We start from the raw sequence: 23634 nt of genomic DNA, 5'->3' as shown, positions 1-23634 counted from the left end.
ATGGGTCATCATTCACTAATTTGACTTGTGGAAGAGTTTTGAGTGTAGGAGGCTTGGGATGGGTCTGCAAATTTAAATTCAGTGTTCTCTTAGAGTCTTAAAAATTAAAAGCAATCTTATTTGCATGTTAAGAGTCCTACTTCAATAGAAAAGAATCTATAGGTAGAACATTTTGCATTTTTCTGTGACATCTAAGAAGAATAAATTATTTCTTTGTATATCAGGGTATACACACACATATGCAATTACACACATGTTCTTTAAAGTTGCATGAAGTATAATTCAATAAAAACATATAGGATGAAGATAGGGGAAAGAAAGAATGTGAGGCCTTCACCTGGACTAGAACTATAAGGTCATCAGGATCTTTGCTGTCCCAAAGGAATATATTTATGTGTGTATGTGTAGATATGTGTGTATATATGTTTGCACACATACATAAATCTATAAATTAACATACATACTTTTTTCATAAATATTGGCCCTTATTTCGAGGAAACTAAAACTAATAATAGCAGTTATTCCTCTCATCATCCCATCTGCAACCTTTCTTTCTTTTTTTTTTTTTTAATCTCATAAACCTCATCTCATATGTCACACCTAATGAATCTAAGATTGGAGACCATACCCAGGGAAAGCCAAGCATTAGCTTGCCTGTGTCCTATAAGATTATTGTGATTTCATCCAAATTTATTGGACCAATCAGATTCCCTCTCTTGGGAATTTGAACTAGAGAGGGCGGAATACATTAAGCAGAAAGAGATCTGTAAAGGGGTACTTCATGAATGTTTACGGCAGAATGAAGTTATAAAGCAGAAAGGATGACTGTTATAGCTTACATGTTTGTTGCCCACAAAATTCATATGCTGAAGCCCTAACCCCCAGTGGAATGGTATTAGCAGGTAGAGTCTTTGGGAGGTAATTAGGATTAGATTAGATCATGAATGTGGAGCCTCCATGATGGGATTAATGTCCTCATAAAAATGGAACAAAGTCTCTCCTTCTCTCCTCCACCATGTAAGGATAGAAGATGTGATGACCATGTGCAAACAAGAAAGCAGGCCTCCACCAGACACTGGGCATGCGGGCACCTCGATTTTGGACTTTCTATCCTCCAAAATGGGGGGAAATAAATACCTGATGTTCAAGCCACCCAATTTATGGTATTCTGGTATAGCAGTCTGAGTTAAGACAAATCAGCAGAAATTCAAAGTAAACTTATAGATAAGAGGGTAAGAAGCAATCATCTCTAGAGAGAGCTGAAATATTCAGAAAGACGCCATGGAGAAATATGGATCGGAGAGCTCATATCCTTGGAATTATCTCAAATTTGAATGCCATTCTAGTTCTCACTAGTCTCCTAGTCTCTCCTTTCCTCTTCCTTATTCTGTTATTTAAATTCCTTGTTTTTTTTTTTTTTTTTTAAGATTTTATTTATTTGACAGACAGAACACAAGTAGGCAGAGAGGCAGGCAGAGGGAGAGGGAGAAACAGGCTCTCTGCTGAGCAGAGAGCCCTTGTGGGGCTCAATCCCAGGACCCTGGGATCATGATCTGAGCTGAAGGCAGCCGCTTAACCAAAAGAGCTGCCCAGGCACCCCTTAAATTCCTTATTTTTGCAACTAATTTCTAAACTTACCAAGAGTCAGCATAAATAAGTAGCTAATAGGGAAAAAATTAGGGTTCAAACTGTAATACTGCTTTTTGACCTTGAGCAAGTTACTTAATGGTCAGTGGATCAGTTTCTCATTTCCTTTTAAGTCAACATTATTAAGCTATAATTTACAAAAAATAAAATACATTCACTTTAGTTGAGTAGTTATATGAGTTTGAAGAAGTGTGTATATACAATATATAGGCATTATAACTGCTACCTAATGATAGACAAGTCCTAGAATAGGTCCTTCCTCTAAAAAAGTCCTCTCAAAGTTGAGAGGCAACGTGGGGAGTTTGGGGGGTAGGAAAAAAAAAGAAACAAGATGGGATCGGGAGGGAGACAAACCAAAAGAGACTCTTAATCTCACAAAACAAACTGAGGGTTGCTGGCGGGGAGAGGAGTAGTGAGAGGGTGGCGGGGTTATGGACATTGGGAAAAGTATGTGCTATGGTCAGTGCTGTGAAGTGTGTAAACCTGGCAATTCACAGACCTGTACCCCTGAGGCTAATAACACATTATATGTTAATAAAAAATAAAAAATATATAATAAAAAATTATTTTAAAAAGGTAAGGGAAAAAATTAATGAAAAAGTCCTCTCATACCATTTTATAACCATTATATTCCCCTCCATACATCTACAAAGAAACCCTCACCTAAGGAAAACACTGATCTTTTTTCTGTCCATTATATTAATTTTCACTTCACAGAAGTGCAATGTTACAGAATCTTAAAAATTCATGCACGTTGTATGTATCAGTAGTATGTTTCTTTTTATTGGTGCAAAGTAGTCCACCATATAGATATGCCACAATTTGTTTAGACATATGTTGATGGAAATTTATATTTTTCCTATTTATATTTTGGTTATCAATATAAAGCTGCTCTGGACATCTGTGTAGAAGTCTTTTGTGGGCGTATTTTTTTTTTTTTTCACTTCTCTTAGTTGTTATATTGAGAAGTAGAATTCCTAAATCATGTGTGTTTAACTTTTTAAGAAGGTACTAAATAATTTCCTAAAATAGCAATGTGTGAGAGTTCTAGCTTATCCACATTTCACTTGATAGCATTAATCCTTTTAACTTTAACCTTTCTAGTCAAGGTATACTTATTTCACTATGCTTTTGCTTTGCATTTCTCTGACAGAGATTTTGAGCATTTTTCATGTGCATATTGTCCATTTGCATATCTTTTGTGAAATATTTGTTTAATATTGTCCATTTTAAAATAAAATTATTAATCTTGTAATTTTAGAGTTTATATATAATCTGAATATAAACCCCTATTAGTTGTAAGTATTATAAGTATCTTCTCAAATACTGCGACTTTTCATTTTCTTAATGGTATCATTTTAATAGCAGAGGTTTTAAATTTTGATAAAATCTAATTCATAAAATTTTTATTTTACAGTTTTTGTTCTTTGATCTTGTATCACTGTCTTGATTAATATAGCTTTATTAGAAGGCTTCAAAACAGGTAGTATAAAACCTTTAACTCTGTTCTTTTTGTTCTGTTTTTTTTTTTTTTTTTCTTTTTTGGTAAGACTGTTTTGGGTATTGTAGGTCCTTCATATTTCCGTATCCATTTTAAAATGAGCTTTTCAATTTCTCATAAGTCCAGCAGCAGTTCTAACAGAAATTGTGTTTATTCTATCAATCTAGGGAAAATTGGCATTTTAAAGATATTGAGTAATGAAAATGAATTTAGCCTTTGATTTTTCTTAGCAGTGTTTCTTAGCTTGCATTGTACAAATATTGCACATATTTTGTTAAATATGTTTTTAGGTATTACAAGTTTCGGTGCTAATGTACATAAATTATGTTCATAAGTGTGTGCATATATGTGCATATGTATATGTGTGTATATGTACACTTTTATAATTTTTCACTGGTAGTATCTAGAAATATAATTTATTTTGGTATATTTACATGTACAATTGTATTACTAAATTCACTTTTTAGTTCTGATACCTTTTTATTTTTGAAATTCTTTAGGCTGTTCTACATTAATAACCATATTGTCTAATAACAAAGATAGCTTTACTTTTTTCTTTCCAATCTGATTGCCTTTTATTTCTTTTCTTACTTCAGTGGCTGGACATCCAAAACAAAGGTGAATAAAAGGGAAAAAATACACAATATTATCTAAAATGAATGAATGTTAAATTTTCAGTTTTCTAGATTTATTAAAGTAATAATATAACTTTTCCCCTTAATAAAATTAATATGGTAAATCTATTGTTTGTTTTTTGCTAGTAACTCAAATTTGAATTCTGGTATAAAACTCTCTTGTTCATAATATATTACCCTTTACATGTATTGCTGAATTTTCTTTGCAGTGTTTTGTTAAGGACATTTATATCTTAGTTCATGAGAGAAATTTGTTTGTCCTCTCCTTTTTCATGATGTCTTTTTTTGGCTTTGGGTTCAAGATAATTCTGGCTCCATAAATTTAATTGGACGCTGTTTCTTCTTACTCTCTTTGCTGGAAGGGTTTGTGAAGTTATCATTTCTTCCTTGAATCTTGAATTGACAAGTACAGACTTTGAGCTTGGAGTGTTTGTTTTGTTTGTGGGAAGGTTTTTTATTATAAAATCAATTTCCTTAATTGATCTATGACTATTAAAATTTTTTTCTTGTGCCAATTTTGTTTGTTTATGTGACTCCATTTCTTAATTCATAAAATGAGTAGAATAATATACCTCTCATTAAGCTGCTGTGAAGATTTCATGAGTTCATATAGTATAAATACTTCAGGCAGGATCTGACTAGAGTAAATACACTACGAGCAAGTTAGTTATTATTATTATTTTTTATTTTTAAAGATTTTATTTATTTATTTGACAGAGAGAGATACAGGAAGAGTGAGAACCCAAGCAGGGGGAGTGGGAGAGGGAGAAGCAGGCTTCCCACTGACCAAGGAACCCAACTCCTGGCACGGTCCCAAGACCCTGAGATCATGACCTGAGCCAAAGGCAGACGCTTAACTACTGAGCCATCCAGGTACCCCATAACTGTTAGTTATTAAAACACAATAATTATTATGCACTGAAGCAAGATGTAAAGCACACCGAATAGTCTATTATTCTAGTTAAATTCTGATAAGTAATATAACCAAAACCCAAAAACCAATAATTTAACAAAAAGATGTATAATAATTTACATCTCTTGCATTTGTGACATGTCCCCAACTCATCAATAAACCGGATTTCTAATTCATATGCAATGTCAAATTAAAATGTTAGAAAAATTAAATCATTTCAAATAAATAGACTGGAAGTTTCAAAGTCTGGTATAAGTAGAGATTTACTAAGTCCTTTATATTTCCTGTTTTTAATTAAAAAAAGGTTATCACTGAGCAATGGAGTTTCACCCATGGTGTTAAAACTGAGGACAAGGAATTAGACCAAATGCTTACCAGGGAGATTGATTCATGTAGTATTGAGAATGCTGTATGTTACCAACAGAGAAGCACGTCAGAGTGGCATAAGAAATGTAATATATTGGTGCATATAACTAGAAGGTTAGAGTTACTATTGGCTTCTGAGTTGATTAATCCAAAATTTCATTGATTTCTTCAATTACCCAATTTTTTTCTTTCTCCCAATTGTCATTCATCTTAAAACAGGATCCTAAATTCTTTCTCCCACATTGAACAATTCTCTTCTGCTTTGGTTTGATTGAGTCAGAGTTAAAATATATACCATCATTGAGCCAATGACTTTCAACTCTAAGGAACTACAGTGTCCTAAATGTCTCGGGCCTGGGTTCCTGAACAATCTCATGTAAGCGTGATGATGTTTACCATGATTGGCTTAAATAGGGTTCCTGGCTAGAGATGGAATCAATTCCCTATATTACATTGTAGTTACACAGTGGGATAAAGGTGGAATAAATGTTGTGGTATCTTATAATATCCATTATTCTTCATCCAACTGTGGCAGAAGCTTCTATTTCTCCCCACATCTCACTATTTCTTTTTTCCTTAATAATACTCAATTTTTAGAATATTCAGATTTTTAGCAATGTACATGGCCATTTTAAATAGATACTCTATTTTTCTGGCTAACATGCAGCTAGCTATGTCCAAATGGTTAATTTCTGGTCAAAGAAATATGTGCAACTTCCAGGATATATCCTTAAATAGGGAGCATATTCTCCTCATCCTTCTCTTTTCCTGAAGTTTGGGTATCAATTTGATGGCCACAGGTTGAGTGACCAACCATCTGGGCCATGTTGAAGATGGCTATCCGGGAGCTTACTTCCCCTGATAATCATGGAACTCAAATCCATATTTTTAAGCTACCTACCTACTTCTTTTTCCTGAGGGTTAGAAATAAGTTAATATTTTATTTCCATCATTATTTAGGTTTCTCAGCATTTTTAGATAGATCTAATTTTAACTTACACTTAATTTTCTAAAAACTAGTATCTGAATTATATTATTGTGCTTTTAGAATATTATTATATAATTGTACTTTTATTCTAAGAGTATTAATTGATTGGGACCAACATTGAGGGTATGTAACTCACAGTTTTATATCCATAGTTCATTAATTTCCTGTATTTTTTTTTAATAGGAAAAAGAAAATTTCTAATTTTCCTTAGGCAAACATCTGTAGGTTATTATCTACCAAATTGTTTCTGAATGCAAGATATATGTTAGCCTGTGTTTATTTATATATTAATACTGGCAAAACCTGCAAAACATGAACTATATAAGTAGGATTTCTTTTTGTTATCAAACTGAATGATAGCTATAGGGAATCAGTGAGTCCCATTTATTTACTCTGTTTCATTCCTTTGCACTTTTGTTCTTGCAGACTCGTTCATCAATTTCACTTTAGTTTATCTCAGTTTCTATTTTTGGCACCTGTGAGATAACTGATGCTTTTTGTTTGTTTGCTTTACCTTCCCCCAACCCCTTCCCACTTAGTCCCTCTGGGAATACTGAGACTAGAGAAATCCATCTTCCACTACCATGACAACATTTATTTGGGGTCTAACAGAACTGATCTTTATCTTCAAAAGTTACAAAATTCGGTTACTTTGGCAACAACTCAGGAATTATCTAGGTTCTCCAAGTTTAACATAATAGAAAACTATCTAAAACACTTCTGTTCAAGATATTCATCCAGTTAATAATAGAACTTCTAGCCCACAGAAAACAAGGTCCTGAGAAGCAAAGTCCTGAGCCAAACTTTACAATACACGTTCGATGAGGGAGGGCAAGGGGAATGCGGTCCACCTCCTAGCCTGGCTGCCTGGCGGTCTGCGGAGTTGCAGTGCGGAGTATCATTGCAGCGCTTTTCCAGGGAGTAATGTGCTGCACTGTTTCGGGGCTTTGTCTTTATTCACAACACATTCACGTGTCTCAGCGGGGGGGTGGGGGTGGGGGGAGGAACTGCACAGTTGCCTGCCAGCCTGTCCTCTTTGACGGTCTGTCTGCCAAATAAGCCGAATTGTAACTCTCCATTAGAGAGTGATAGATACCGAGAGAAGAGGAGAGAGGAGAGAGGCAGAGACGGACACACACACACACACACACACACACACACACACACACACGCCAGCACACTGAGATACAGAGGAAGAAAAACCAGGCAAAAAGGAGGGGGAGAGAGGGGGAGAAAAAGGATGCTCTCGGCACACTCATATGTTAGGTCTCTGTGCAAAGGCGGAAGGCTGCAGGAGCAACATCAGCAAGCTTTTGGGCAGTAATTCTAACTGTTGCCCATCAACACCGTTGTCAGGGCGACTTTGAAGAGGTAATATATTACTTATACATAGAACACTCTAGGTCTGCTAAAACTGGGAGTGCAAACATCCCCCTGTTTTCTAATTTAGGGACTTGCATCTCTTTGACACTCAACACCACCAAGACACTGCTACTACAGGTAAGATGCAGTTAAGATTTATCTATTTGTGACATCATTGTAGTTTTACACACTTCAAGCATGATGACTTTTAAATATAATGCCTGGTTTAGGTTGAACTGCTTTGTTTTATTTCTTAATTATTAGTCTCCCTTGAAGTAAATAATTTTATAAGAGAGCTGCAATTAAATGAGGGAGCCACCAAATCTTTCCTAATCGGAATGTACACAATTGTTTGCATTTCCATGAGCTCTGAGTTCATAGTTAGGAACTTGATCTCGAACTGTGATCTGAGATGCAATTCATAAGGTATGTTATTCCTAAATATATCCAGTTTTTCATTATCATTGATATAAGTCATACTACTTCCCTGACTACAGTATTGTGCTATATGTACGGTATGTAGTATTTTTCTTTTAACTTTTATAGTTTGGGGTAACAAGTGATGAGGCATATAACTTGCAGAGTTTGATCACATCATTACAATGTGGGGTAATTTGTTCACTCAGGAGCATGTGCTGGGATAGTCTTCCTAAGAGGGTGTTGTCGTGGGTAAAGACATATATACATATATGTCTGCATATTAATTAAGGTAGCAAACATGTAGAATGTAATATTAAGAGAAAATGCAAGGATGTTGATAAATCATCTGTTTATTGATATCATTAAGTTTCAGGTTTGCTTTTTTAATTAGAACTTACCTTTGTCTTTATAACTGTGCTCCATCTTTACCTGTCATTTTTTAAAAATAAGATTAGCTCTTAGGTGAGATTATTCAATGTTGCTTACATTACTGAGAAAATTGAAACTACAGAAATATATAAAGAACGTGTTGGTCTATAGAATACAGGAGTAATATTGTCAACAGGTTTGTAAAATTTTGCTCTGCTGAGTTTTGACAAGAGCATCTTGTAGTGTTAGTCACTTGTAACTTTGATTATATTCTGCTGTTCCATTCAGGGTACCAGCAACTTGGATGTCTAATTAAATTGCTATATATGATCAGATCTAAAAGCACTAGGCAACTTTAATTAGAAAGCTACTTTTTACTTGACATATTAATTTAAGTTAACACCAATTAATATATATGTTTCCTATCATTGTGTGTCTGTAATGTTCTATTTAACTCTGTTTTATATGAACTGCTCCTAATCTAATTCCCTAACCTGAAATACTTAACATGCTAGTCATCTGCAATCATTAGAGTTACACGTGGTAGTTAATAGCTTTAACCCTTACATATGATAAAATGCATTGCATAAGATTAAAGCAAATCCTAGAGAAGTATATGTTTAACAGTAGAGTATTTTGAAAATAGACGCATTTGCATGCAAAAATACATAATTCATTGGAAGGCTTGTGATTCTTGTTCCTGTGCATGACTTATTTCATTTTCCAATTTCACTTACAAAAGGTTTAAATCCATGGGAAGTGTATGTAAAATATTCAATTGACTGAGGATGTGAAAATTAAAGGAGGAAAGAATTATTACTACAGTGACTTTTTTAGGACTATTTAGAAGTTGGTAACTGGCAGGAATGTAATGAATTAATTTTAGAGTTTCTCTTAAGGTGCATGAAAAATCAAGAGAAGTTGATGTGAAATATGTCAATATGTGAAATTTTTAGAAGAAAAAATTGAATGCTGAAAGAGTAGAGAGGAGGTTTACAGTTTGTAGAGGATAGAATATTTTCAGTAAATGTAATTGCTTTCTTTTATGACTGCAAGGGAAAAAGAGGTATCAAGAATACCATTTCTCAGGCAGAAATGAAATCCCAATGGCCAAATAGCTGATGGAAAAATAACTCTTCTTTTTACTTAGTTACCATATTTGAATATGCAATTACCAAAATTATATCTTGCCTGAAAGATCTCTTGTAATTATAAAGTAAGAAAAACTATTCAGGTCTTTAAAGTTTATTAATGCTCTTCTTTCTTTTTTGACTCACACAACTTATATGAGTTTTCCTTTCTTTCTAAGAAACGCACATACTCAAAATGGTTTATGTGTGTTTGTCTTAAAAGTACAATATTAATTTTTAAATTATTTACCCAAAGTTGTTTAGTCCACTCATTCCTTTTCTTCCAGAAAAAGATGTGCTAGATTTTCTTCTTTGATATACTACAAAAGCATCATATTTGTATTTACACATATCAGAGCATGCATAATTACATGATTTATATACATTCAGTGCCATGGTCATTTCTTCTTCATTTCCCCAAACTCTCTAGTTTTTCCAACTGTGTAAGAACTTTAAAAATGTCTGATAAGGGTAACATGAAATGTCTGATAGCTAACATGATTTCCAGGACCTTAAAATTTCAAACTATTTCACAGAGAAACTTTATTTTTAATTATAGAGAATATTCATCCTATTAATAATACTTCTAAATAACGATCCCAACGTTTTCCAAAACTTTGGCAGAAATATGTTCCTGCTCTCAGATCCTGATAGTTTCAACTTTCTAATTGACAAAGTTTGAAAAAGTTTCCTTTCAGTGCCATTTAAAGTTGAGCTACCTCATAAGTAGGAAGTCTATCTGGATCTTTAAAAAAATAAGGTTTGGGGGCGCCTGGGTGGCTCAGTGGGTTAAAGCCTCTGCCTTCGGCTCAGGTCATGATCCCAGGGTCCTGGGATCAAGCCCCACGTCGGGCTCTGTGTTCAGCGGGGAGCCTGCTTCCTCCTTTCTCTCTGCCTGCCTCTCCGCCTACTTGTGATTCTGCCTGTCAAATAAATAAATAAAATCTTTTAAAAAAAATAAAATAAAATAAAAATAAGGTTAGATGATAGAGTGATTATACTCTCTGAGACATTTTTTGAATTTCAATGTGGCACAGAGCCACAATATTGGCAAAGATTTGGGCTTGGTTAAGTTAATTTTGAGGCTTTGGCTGATACAACAATAGTCAAAAACAAAAAAAATTGTTTTCTTGTTATCTGAGAGGAGTTTATACTCTGTTATTTGCATGTACATTACATGAGCTCTTTATAACTTGTTGACATACAGTCTATCTTCATTGAGGTGACTTTTGTCTACTGAAATATTTCTTCTTGATTTCTTCAGGAATTTGTTCTGGGATATCAAATGAGTCTTCATTTGGACTCATGGACAGTTTCTTTAAAACTACCAAAAGAAAAAAAAAAGGAAAAAGAAAAAATAGAAGAAAGAAAAAATACCTAATTCCAAGCCCTTTTCATGATGACTTTAATATTGAAACATGAATAGAAATAGCTACAACTAACATATTCTGAAGTAACAAGCAAGAATAAGTAATGAGAGACCTCCAGCTAGTTTCCTGGTTCAGTTACTTAACTTAAAAATATTCTTAGACTGTGGTATGGATCCCGGAAATCAAAGCTCCTTACTGATCTCAGTGACATAATAGAACTGGCAAGAAGCAGTTTCCTCATGCTACCCACAGGCACAAGTTAATGTTGACCCTTGGTAAAAATTTTTTGGACTGAAATAATTGTTGCATTTTTAAGTTATCTAAATGAAAAATATGAGTCTGTATAAATAAGTTAAAAATAATCATAATTATAAATTGCTGATTGGCTATGTTGAAGCCAGATATAGTCCACATTTTAAAGGTTATATTATAGAAACCTGACATAGTCATAAATCTCCAATGTCAAAAAATCTGATCTTTTTATCTTTTCACCAAATAATTAATAATATTTCTATGCACATATTACACAACCATCCTTAAAAATATAGTAATAGTGTCATGCTTCAAAGAGGGCTGGCACAGAAAAACCTGTTCATTCAGTAAAATGCTAAATTACAAAGTTTATTATTAGCTTTAAATGTATATTTTTTTAAAAAAACTAGTTAAAACAGTTTTTAAAGAACACGCTTATTTAAATATAGTCAAGATAATTAATTTTACCTAAAAAATGTGTTACACCTTATTAGAAGCCTGACCATTGAGCAAAGTGAGGTAGATTTACAACCACAGTTATGTGAGTGTATGTGTAGTCTCACAAATGGAAACAATTCTAATTTCAAAATGAAGTGCCCATTAATTTACTTTCCTAAAACTGTAAATGCAAAGTGAGAAAACCGTCTCAGTTTATACAGTCACTTTTTTGTTATATAATATCACTATATATAACAAGGTAAATGAACTTGCACGGATGTAGAGAGGTTAAATTGTTAGTTTTGTAGCACATGAAAGGCAGAGATTAAAGAGTTTTTCTTACAGGAACTTTATCAGATTAAAGGGTTTCTGACATTTTAGGAAAGTTCTGTTCAAATTAGCTCCCAGTATTTGCTTTAATCTGCAGAGGCAAATATTATATGCTTTAAGGTTACTCTTAGCTTCCAATTAATGAGTTTTTGTTGATACATGCATATATTGTAAATATAAACCATAGGGCTCCAATAGAAATTAATTCAGTTTCTACAAGAGAAGACTGAAATTATATTCTCTTGTAGTATTATAAGAAAACATACTAGTCATTAGGAAATTATTTAATGAAGGGAAACTTCTGGTTGTGATTCAAAGATATTAGCACTTCAAAAGAGAGTCACGTGATGCTTAGTCTGTGTTTAATAAATACAAAATATTACTTGGGGGTCCTTGAAAATTGATATTATTCCCAAGGTTCTTTTAGTTTTTTGGAATGCAAATAATCATTGATTTTTTTCATAGAAAATATTATAAAAACAGGTTAATTGTCATGTAACTCAATTTATTATTTCTTGAAACACTAATCAGAACACTTAATTGTGTGAAATAAGGGGAAGATCTATGAGAAAATTTCAGTAAAACTATTTCAGTTTAAAGTATCATTTTACATCCTTTTTGCTAAAATAAATCTGAAATCATATTTGCAGAATACATTTCTTAACATCTGGAACACCTATAGAATATCATCACCATATCTTACTTTTTAAAAAAGCTTGTCTTGTAAATGATGTTTCATCTCCAACTGAAAACATGTGGTAAGTCCAGATGTTCAAACACAATCACTCCCCAAAGGCTTACAGTTACAGGTTGATTCAAGTATGGCTGTGGATAAATATACATATCAGATCCCTAATTTAAAATTAGAATACAGGCTGTGAAGTGCATAAAAATGGTGAGAGACCACAGTTGGCTGTGTCAATTCCTTGTTTAAATGAAAATGTATTTTCTGTCCCATCCATGTAGCACATTTGAGAGTCAATAAATTCTTACAGATTTTTAATGTACATGTAAAAGGATACATAACATATATGACAATATTATCTGAGCAAGAAACATGATTTACCCAGTAACCCTACTTTAAATACATTTTGAATGACGTTATTGGTCCAGCTGGGAAATTCCAGGGCTAAAAGGATTTGAAATGATTCCTTTCTCTAGTAACTTACAGTGATTAAGGCATAGAAAAGGAAGTTGATTATAGGAATAACTTAATTGTTTTGATTTCCTAAACAGTTTATTCAAACTTCAAACTAACAAGAAGAAAATCAGAAAGAGAATGTCTTTCCCTAAGGAGAGCTAGCACTTGCTTTCTAAGGATATTTATGATGCTTTGCTGGCTCATGTATCAAGACAGATAAAACAAAAGCAAGTGGTACAGGATGGAGCAATAGTGAAAACAGCAGACAGATTTATGAACCACAGGGCGACTCTCCTGAGACTTCCCCATAATTGAGTTCTTTAAAATTATGCATTTCATTGCTTTATATTTTTCCTTTTCTTTCTGTCCTCTTTTTATAGTCACATTTCCAAGAGTCTGAATAAGGGTAAGAAAATCCATCTTCAGCATTTTCCTAGTTCAGAATTTATTATGCATGTTGTAATCAGGTCTCCCAACCCACTTGATAACTTTCCTTCTACTCAAGCCCTGTCACCAAGCCAAAACTGTAAGGTTGAAATGACCAAGAGAAACTCCACTATCAGTGGCTCGTGAATGGTATTGGTTTCTACCTATATGGGGAAGGAAATAGACTCTGCCTGGATGAAAGTCATGTTATCAGAAGCAGAGTCTTAAATTTAATTGGTTTCCTAATTTAAATCCATCTTAGGCCAATCTTTGGCCCACTCTACTTAAATTAATGGAGGGCAAGCCTTACAAAGTTGGGGAAAAATAATCGAGTCTACTGCAGAAGTCCATATAAGGGTTAGAAGCACGTTGCTAATGTAGTAGATACACAGTAGTCTTTCTTATTTATAATGGAATGGGGCAAGGGGAAAGAAACCGAACAGATTTAATTAACTGCTTCCACTTAACATCAGAGTGAGTAGGCCCTTCATCAAGTTGTAATTAGAGAAGTATTTCCTGATCAAAGGGAACTTTCATAGTTAATAATTACTACTACTGATTCTGATGTTGCTGCTAGCCAGTTACAAAAGAAATAGAAATAAAAATTAATATCCCTGTTCAAAAATGACAGAATAGCCAGTTTAAGTTAAGTGTTTTGCTAAAGGACTTTTTCAGAATTGAAAAGTAGTTCTGTGCATCTCCTAAAACTTATAACCACTAGGATTTGATATTTACTATTTTAATCTAGTAATCTGCATACTATTTAGAAGGAGTTAGCAAGAGATAAAACAGCCATTAGAAAAACAGAAAAGAGGGACGCCTGGGTGGCTCAGTTGGTTAAGCAGCTGCCTTCGGCTCAGGTCATGATCCCAGGGTCCTGGGATCGAGTCCCACATCAGGCTCCTTGCTCGGCAGAGAGCCTGCTTCTCCCTCTGCCTCTGCCTGCCTCTCTGTCTGCCTGTGCTCGCTCGCTCTCTCTCCCTCTGTCTCTGACAAATAAATAAAATCTTAAAAAAAAAGAAAAACAGAAAAGAAGCAAGCATAAAAATATAAAGCTTAAAGGGTTTTAAAAGTTTACATCTAGTTAATGAACTTTGGTAAACAATCCTTCCTAGCTACTATACCCTTTTCCCCTCTCTTTTTTTGTCTATTTATTTTATAAGTTTGTAATATATACTTCCTAAAAATGCTGAACCATTTTCAATTTCCTTTCTCAATCCCAGAATTTATGAAGTAGTTATTTTAAACTAAATTGTTGAAAATTTAGTAGATATGGACATGTCAAAACATCAGTGTTATATCCTGTCATAAAAATGGGAATGGGTTCTCCTTATTACGGCTTAGCACCTCTAGCCAAAAGTCGTGGATCTGCTTGCTGCTTTTAAGTCAGGCTGGCTCAATGGCCAAAGAGTTCTTGTTCCTCAAACATTCATAAGATTTTAAAACTGGTACTATCGTGCAAAGTACATTGCAATAATTTATTTATTGCTTTTTTGTCAATGCCAATCTTCACTTCAGCTGTTACCACTTGAATCCCTTAGAAAACAAGGCCAGATCACTACCAATTATTAGCTAAATCATCTCAATTCATTTCATGAAATTATTTTTTAAATTGTAGATGATATAGAATTTTTAGATACTGAAAACACTTTAACTACAATGTATACCTCCATTGTAATCATAAAGTTTTATGATGTTTTTTCATGGGAGAGTCTCCAAACCCTTGCGTAATTAATCCCTTGATTTAAATCTGACAAGCTATAGCCCCCTCTACTTAAAATAACAGAGGTCAAACCTTGTAAGCCTTCACTCTACATAGTCTTTCCCAGGCCTTGACTCTAGAAACATTTGTGGGTTGTGTGGGGGTGTTTGTGGGTGTGTGTGTGGGGGTGTGTGTGGGGTGTGTGTGTGTGTGTGTGTGTGTGTGTGTTAGTTTAAATGAATAGGTGGGTAGATGAGGAGACAAAGTACATGTTTACACATAGAAACCCTCAGATTTGCTGATTTGCTTGCTCAGTATAAAATTTAAAGGCTAGTATAAATATCTCCATTTGGCAATATTTGGAAGACTTATCTAGCAAAATTCAAAATATTAAGAGGAAGAATTATAAGAAGTCACAATGATTTAAAAGTAATTTGTAACTTTCTTAAATTTGCTGAAACTACATTGGGAACAAATCAATAGGGGCAGCTATGTGACTCAGTTCATTAACCTTCTGACTTTTGGTTTCAGCTCAGGTCATGATCTCATGGGTTGTGAGATGGAGCCCCACATCTGGCTCCTGGTCAGCGGGGAGTCTGCTTGAAGATTCTTTCCCTCTGCTCCTCTCCCCTACTCCCAAGTGTGTGCGCTCTCTCTCGCTTTCTCTCTCTCTAAATAAATAAATAATCTGCCCTCTCTTTCAGAGCCTCATTCTTCTTTTTTCCAGCTCTTTACACTCGCCAGTGAGGGCAGATTCTTTAGCAAGGAGATCCAGTATCTGAAAGATTTGATAGAAGGTCTGAAGAACAAGGGAGAAGAAAAGGGTCCTCTAGTCGGGATAGTCAGGAGTGTGTGTGCGTGTACATAGGCTTGTGCTGAAGCCATGTTGTAATAAATTTTGTAGTGAAAATTTTGTAGTGAAAGAACTCAGTGAAAAAAATATAAATCTTTTTAAAAATTTTTAAAACTAAAAAAAAAATTAAAGGAAATCAATATCTTAGAACAGTATAAGACACTCTTGCACTAAGTTGGGTTTAATCATATCATGTAACAGTTACCTGCATGCTTCATGGATTGTCAAGATCTAATTTTCGATTGTATTTTTGCCTTTCTTTCCTCTTTTTTGGATAGAAAGCTTATTATAGTCCTGCCCTTCTTTGATTGTAAGAATGTTTGGAGGGTATGGATGTAGGTTGAATAAGTGAATATTTAGCATCTACACTTTGACAAAACTAGATGAAACATTACTTACTACCTCTTAGCTTTGACAGGGTTATAGTAGCCACAATTCTTAGCTGCTATCATGTTAAGAAACAGGAGTCAGTTGGTTACTGATAGACTTCCCACACTGTAACTGTTTGGGATTATAACACAAGGTATGAAAATTATTCATATGCCATTCTGATGTAAATAAATGATTGAAAAAAATACATAAATAGGAGGATGGGCAAATCTCCTATACAGAAGAATTCCAAATAATTTATATAAATAATTTGCCTCGAAGGAGGGGAAGCATGACTCTCTACTCCTTAAGTGTTGGATGCTCCTAATGACTGCATTTTATAGAGTATCCTTTGGAGCAAGGGCGGGGAGCGATTTTTATAGTGAAGAAAAATGTATAAGCTAACCTGTGTAAATTCCTTGTTTAAATGAAAGTGTTCTTTCTGCCCCATCAGTGTAGCACAGTTGAGAGAGTCAATGAAATCTTATAAAAGTATTAATGTATATGTAAAACTACCTCATTACTACACCACCTCAGCCAGGTGATCAAAGTCAACACCTGCAGCATGTCAAATAAAAACAAATCCAGACTTAGACAAGGAGAAACTTTATTCAAAAAGATTTGTAATGGGGAAGTTGCTATAATCTCGGAAATTTGCAAGTTTCTCGGTACTAGACTGTAGAAGCTGTTCTATGGTTGAAGCCCTAACCCCTAGGACCTTAAAATATAGGGCTTTTAAAGAGGTAATGAAGGTGAAATGAGGTCAAATGGATGGTCCTAAGGCAATCTGATGAGTATTCTTATATGAAGAGGATACTTGGACACACTAAGAGACACTGTCAGTGCACACACCCAGAGGAAAGGTCCTGTGAAGACAGCGTGAAGACAACTGTAAGGCTATCTGCAACCTGAGGAAAGGAGCCTCAGAAGGAACCAAACCTGCCAACACCTTAATCTTTGACTTCTAGCCCTTATAACTGTGAGAAATTAATTTCTATTGTTTAAGCCACCCAGCCTGTAGTGTTTTGTTATGGCAGCCCTAGGAAACTAAAGCATTGGGCAAATGAGGGAGAAAATGACCAGTATGGTTTGATAGGAAATGTGTCTTATTGGAGTCAGCCAGTTTTCAGGAAAAAGCTAATAAGGGGGCACATTCTGCATTTTAGTGCTTGCTCAGGCTTGGGAACAAGCAAAGTTCAGGCGTTCATGGGGAGCAGAGAAGCCTGACAAAAATCTGGTCAAGACAATGCAGAAGGTAACAAGTGGGTAATTGTGAACACTTGGCCAAGTGATAAGTCCTGTAGATAGGATGTTCCCCTGATATGGTGTGATGAAAATGGTACTTCACCTTTGTTGTCTCCTTCTAAAAACCCATAACCTCAGCATAATCACGAAAAAAAAAATCAGACTAGTTGAAACTGAAGATACTCTACAAAATACCTGACCAGAATTCCTCAAATCTGTCAAGGTCATGAAAAATAAGATAAGTCTTAGAAACTGTCATAGTAAAGAGATTAAGGAGACATGAATATTAAGTGGAATGTGGTATCTGAGATAGGATCCTGGAATAAAAAAGATAGCTTTAGGTAAAAACTAAGGAATTCTAAATAAAGTAGGCACTTTGATAGCAGTGTCTTGATATTGGCTCCTTAACTGTGACAAATGAGCCATAGTAATATAAGATGTTAGTGATAGGTAAAACTCATGTGGGGTATATGAGAATTTTATATATTGTCTTCTCAACCTTTCTGTAAATCTGAATCTCTTCTAAAGTAAAAAGTTTACTTAGAGCAATGACAGAAACAAAGAATCTCAAGAATAGTCCATTTCCAACAAGATAGCACAAATCCATCATTAAAAAGTTTAAATCTACCTTGAAGTATTGCTGTATCTATTATAGGTCATGATTCAGCGACAACTTTAGGAGATTGTGGTTTTGGTAGAAAATATTTCTGCATTTACCAAGTTATATGAAAGGAAAATTTATTTGCTTTATGCAAAGCATCAGTCTATACAGAATTTAGAATGCTGACTCATGTACGTTTACTTCTAGAACATCTCTTCCTCCAGGTCTCCAACACAACTTCATTTGCTCTGGAAGGAATCACACGTACACCAAGGTCTTCACAGACTATTTTCAATGACCATGGTTTTCAGGGTCATTTTTGACAGTGGCCCTTGTTGCCCTCAATGCTAAGCCTCCCTCCATGTCTACCTTACTAATTAATTTATCTGTTATTCTATCAATTTAAAAATATTTTTGCATTATTCTAATACTTATAACACTAAATGCAATCCATCTCATAAGAATCCCACCTTTTCCTTCCCGGAACCACAAGAACAAAGTCTGTTCCATTTAACTACTCTCCTTGTATTTAAATAAAAAGTGACTTTTTTTTCCTGCCTCTGGTACCATTCCCTACATGTGCAGAGAAATGAATGCTGACTTTGTTTCTAAGTGTCAGGAAGCATTGTCTCATTGCAGTATTTCCATTGATGAAAATACTTTTATGAACCATTGTCAAATCAGAGCTATCTCCCACTTACAAAATCACCCTGCAAGGATAGTGCAGAAATAGCTTTTGTGCCCATAGACTTGAAAATTTTTATCACACTCTTCACTTGGCATTTGTATTTAATTGTGTCTTGCTTTGAATTTTTAAAAAATCAAAATCCTTTTTTAAGGATAATCAAAAAAGGAAATAAGAAGAAAACTGACTGAGCAAAAGCTAGTAATTTGATTTTACTGGCTATTTGTCATTTTGCTGCTTACTTCATAATTAAAATCTGATTATTATAGGACAAAAAACTCTCCCAAGAATAATAATATTATTTGACAGTTTTTTTTTTCATTCTTTGAAAAAGTGGGTTCATGCTGGCAAGTTTGCATTATTGTAGGTATAGATTTTTTTTTCTGAATTCAGTAATTTAATGTGATCAGCCTTTTGGAAAATGAATATAATATTTCAGTAGCTCAAAAACATGATCTGTGTGTATGTATTACACTTAGAGTTTAATTAGGAAACTAATGAGGTGAGATTGGCAATCTGATTGGTGAGGAACTGGTACAGTAAATTTCTATCAGCAAACTTGAGTATTTCTCTTCCAGCTCTTCATTCACCCAACCTCAGAATATGGGAATTATTACACTGGACACCTGCCATCCTGGTCTTTGGAAGCCATCCTTCTGTAAAACCACCAAATTAATTGTAGCTCAGAGTAAGGGAGTACTGGAGATTCAACTACTTGTGAATTTACCTTACGAGAGCAAACTATGAAATAGATTAAATATAGCTATTAATTAGATATAAGTGAACTAATTAACAGAAATAAATCTTGATGTACAGAGCAAATTATTTAGCTAGAATTTATATTTTTATAAGGGTAGGTATGTATATACATATATATATTTGTAGTATAGTATTCAGTATTGCTGGTGAATGGAAGAGATACTCGTTTTCAGTATCATTAACTTTGATTTGAGAATCAGAAATATTTGTCACCTTTCTGTGAAATTCATGAATGATTTAATTATACACACACACACATATATTTAGCACAAGTGCACTTCTCATGATTTATAGCAAATTCATACTTTAAAGCATTTCTCACACTTACCTTCCAACTATATGAGTCTTATTGTCACAAACATGATGAATTCTAATGATAATCCTATCAAATGTAGAGCTTAATTTGAGAGTGAATCAACAATCTCATTGGCTGTGTGAATAGAATCAAGTGTCCATTGTTAGATTTCATTTCAGTATCGTTGAACCATTATTTTATAAAATATTAGATTTTAGATGTAGTCAATAAGAGACTTCAAACAGATTTTCTTATTTTCTTGTTGAAAGCCAGCAAATTTGTTTAGACAGTATAGCTTGAATCAGAAATAATGGTAAATGTGCAGCATTTACTTACTAATGAAACAAGTAATGACAAAAACAATATTAATAATACAGCTGTTGTGTTCTACACATTGTGTAAAGCTGTTTGCCATTATTATTGTAGTTTATCCTTTTAAAAGTCCTATGTTGTTTTTGTTGCAATTTTTAGTGATGAAGATTAGAGACCAGGAAGTTTAATAATTTGCCCAAAGATACAACTGCAGTGAGTGCTGAGATTGAATTTGAAGTCAGCCACACCTTTTATTATTGTGCTGGACTACAATTAACTACCTGTGAATGAGCACTGCTTTCCATGGAAAAGACAGAAAACTGATGAAAAGAGTGTGAAAATTAATTTGAAGTGAAATGAAATTCATTGTTAAAGAACAATGTTGGTTCATAATTTCTACATCACAATGTAACTCAATACTGCAGTTATTCCATGATAAACTGTTTTCCCAAAATGACTACTGCTAGAGAAAAAGAAGTATATCTCTCTTTTTAAAATACTGATATGTAAAATTAAAATGTTATTAGAAAAAAATCAGTTTTTTCTCTTAGGTGCTGTATATTATAAATATGTGCATATATATAACTTAATCATATACATATACATATAATGTACCATATACATTAGTAGTGGAATTCTTTTTGTGTAGTAGTTGCTTAGATTACTAACTACTTGAGACTGGGGCAGGTAAATTAGAAGTGGAAGTAACAGAGGAGTTCAATTAAAGGTAAATTGAGCCAACTGAAGATCAATCCAAAAGAAGGCTAAGAGCTCAGAGTACATAATGTAAATCAATAGAAGATATGATTGGGCTGCAAAAGGTGTGATTTTTCAAGCTGCTTTTCAGGAAACTATCTATTGTGTAAATTAATGTCCCTGAATTTATTTCTACAAAGTTTGCAGGTGGCATATTCTTCAGCTCCCTTAATCACCATGCCAATTTCTATCCCATATGTCCCAAACATCATCTTGTATAAACTTTCATTCCACATTCTAGATTTCAACAAACACTTGAGCACCTATTTGGGCAAAGTAAAATGCTCGGTGTTGATAATACAGCAGTGGACAATCTAGTATGATGACTGTTCGCTCATAGCTCACAATCATCATAACCCAGTGTTGAGCGAATGACTAGAAACCTCAAAACAGATTGTCAACATACCAAGTACTACTACAGCTCAAATGCTAGGTGCTAGAGAGATCCCACCTGACCTAATCATGGAGGATGTATGAATTTAAATTATACCTTAGCTATAACCTAAAAGATGATAGAGATGAAACTGCTTCTCATCTCTAACCCATGCTGGGCCTCCTTATAGAAATCATTCCAGACCTGATAGCTGCTGCTTATGAAAGCCATTTCTCAGGTGCCTGGGTGACTCAGTTGATTAAGTGTCTGCCTTCAGCTCAGGTCATGATCCTAGGGTCCTGGGACAGAGTCCCCCATTGGGATCCCTGCTCAGCAGGGAATCTGTTCCTCCCTTTTCTTCCCCTCCCCTTCTGTCTTGTGCTCTCTCTCACTCTCTCTCAAATAAGTAAAATCTTAAAAAAGAGAGAGAGAGAGAAAGCCATCTTCTTCTTCTTCTTCTTTTTCTTTTTTTCTTTTTTTTAAGATTTTATTATTTATTTGACAGACAGAGACCACAAGTAGGCAGAGAGGTAGGCAGAGAGCGGGGAGGGGGAAGCAGGCTCCCTCTGAGAAGAGAGCCCAATGCGGGGCTTGATCCCAGGACCCAGAGATTCTGACCTGAGCCAAAGGCAGAGGCTTAACCCACTGAGCCACCCAGGCACCCCAAGAAAGCCATCTTTGAAAAACTCTTTTAGAAAATGAGCTTGGGGTTCTGGGTTTTATATACTCTAGTTCTTTCCAGCTGTGTGTTAAATGGACTGGTTTTTGTTTCCTCATCTTTAAAATAAGGATAATAACTGTGCTTATGTTGTGATTTGGAGTGAGAATTGAGTATATGTGAAATTCTTGTAGAATACCTAAGTGTCAGCAAGAATTATTATTAGGCTTTATCTCCATAATGTGACTAGTTTTCAATGTTTAGTTGAATAGACTATTTAGTTGATTATAGGTCAATGATTATAGTTGATTATAGGTCAATGATTCATGAAGAAATAAGAGAGGGCCTCAAACTTATGAGACTTACAGAGATTAATTTTATTTTGAATGTGAAATCTTAAAATTATTAAATGAGTCTGTTTTTGTGCCAGTACCATGCTGTCTTGATGATGACAGCTTTGTAATAGAGCTTGAAGTCCGGAATTGCAACATGGGGGCTTAAGTGGGTAGGAGAAGAATAAATGAAACAAGATGGGATTGGGAGGGAGACAAACCATAAGTGACTCTTAATCTCACAAAACAAACTGAGGGTTGCTGGGGGGAGGGGGTTTGGGGAAGGGGGTGGGATTATGAACATTGGGGAGGGTATGTGCTTTGGTGAGTGCTGTGAAGTGTGTAAACCTGGTGATTCACAGACCTGTACCCCTGGGGATAAAAATATATGTTTATAAAAAATAAAAAATTAAAAAAAATTATTAAATGAACTACAATTCACAAGACCTCAATCTTTGATAATCCTAGGGAAACTGAGATCAACTTATTTTTCATTAGTAAAACAAAACTTTCATATTTCTGTCTTGAAGAGCATTCATTGTAGAGGGCTTTTTCCATTGTTTTAAATATTGTTCTTGGAAAATGAAACATCCGTCATCTCCTTTGACTATAGTTAAGGTCTTGTGTTCATGTGGATACATGAATACAACATATCTGTTAAAAAATATCAGGATCCCAAAACAGTCATATTCTAAGTAACTGAATAGAAATATTTTAAGTAGTGGAAATATTTGAAAGTCTATCAGTTTTCTTCCATTTAGTGTCTCTTTTCACACATTATGGATTTTTATAGCTCCAGAAAATTATATGTACTTCCATGATGACATATGCTATTCAAAAGGCTAGATTTCACAAAAGAATGTGAAGTGGAAATACCCTTTTCTAGGGAGGGAGTTATATTAACTTGGGGAGAAAATTATTGATCTAGGTTCCATCCATTGGTGGATAAATATCTCTGCACTGCTATAAATTATATTAGTACCTGATGGATATGTATACATGTACATTTTACACTTTCCATTTTTCATCGAACTCTGATACAGCATGACTTTGAATGGTCAAGAACAACTGTCATAGGGGCACCTGGGTGGCTCAGCGGTTTAAAGCCTCTGCCTTCAGCTCGGGTCGTGATCCCGGGGTCCTGGGATTGAGTCCCGTATGGGCTCTCTGCTCAGCAGGGAGCCTGCTTCCTCCTCTCTCTCTGCCTACTTGTGATCTCAGTCAAATGAATAAATAAATCTTTAAAAAAAAAAGAACAACTGTCATAGAAGACATTTTTACAGTTGCATGCAACTAAATGAGATTGTTTTCCATAATGGTTTTTCTTTTGCCTTTATTTCTTCAGATCCATGATATCCTTCATCAATCCCTTTCAAATTCAGAGTTTCAAGATCATTTCACTGTAA

The 23634-nt window shown here is 34.5% G+C and overlaps 1 long non-coding RNA gene across 1 annotated transcript; it reads left to right on the top strand.

Annotated features, from left to right (window-relative positions):
• The first annotated feature begins 7054 nt into the window (after window positions 1-7054).
• LOC309861533 lies at window positions 7055-15661 on the top strand. The gene is made up of 3 exons (XR_014309990.1): window positions 7055-7421; window positions 7501-7550; window positions 15522-15661. It is a non-coding gene; the product is annotated as an uncharacterized lncRNA (long non-coding RNA).
• Window positions 15662-23634: the final 7973 nt, after the last annotated feature.

Source organism: Mustela nivalis, assembly GCF_964662115.1.
Source record: "Mustela nivalis genome assembly, chromosome: 3".
Taxonomy (NCBI): Eukaryota; Metazoa; Chordata; class Mammalia; order Carnivora; family Mustelidae; genus Mustela; species Mustela nivalis.
This window is presented reverse-complemented; position numbering and strand designations above follow the sequence as displayed.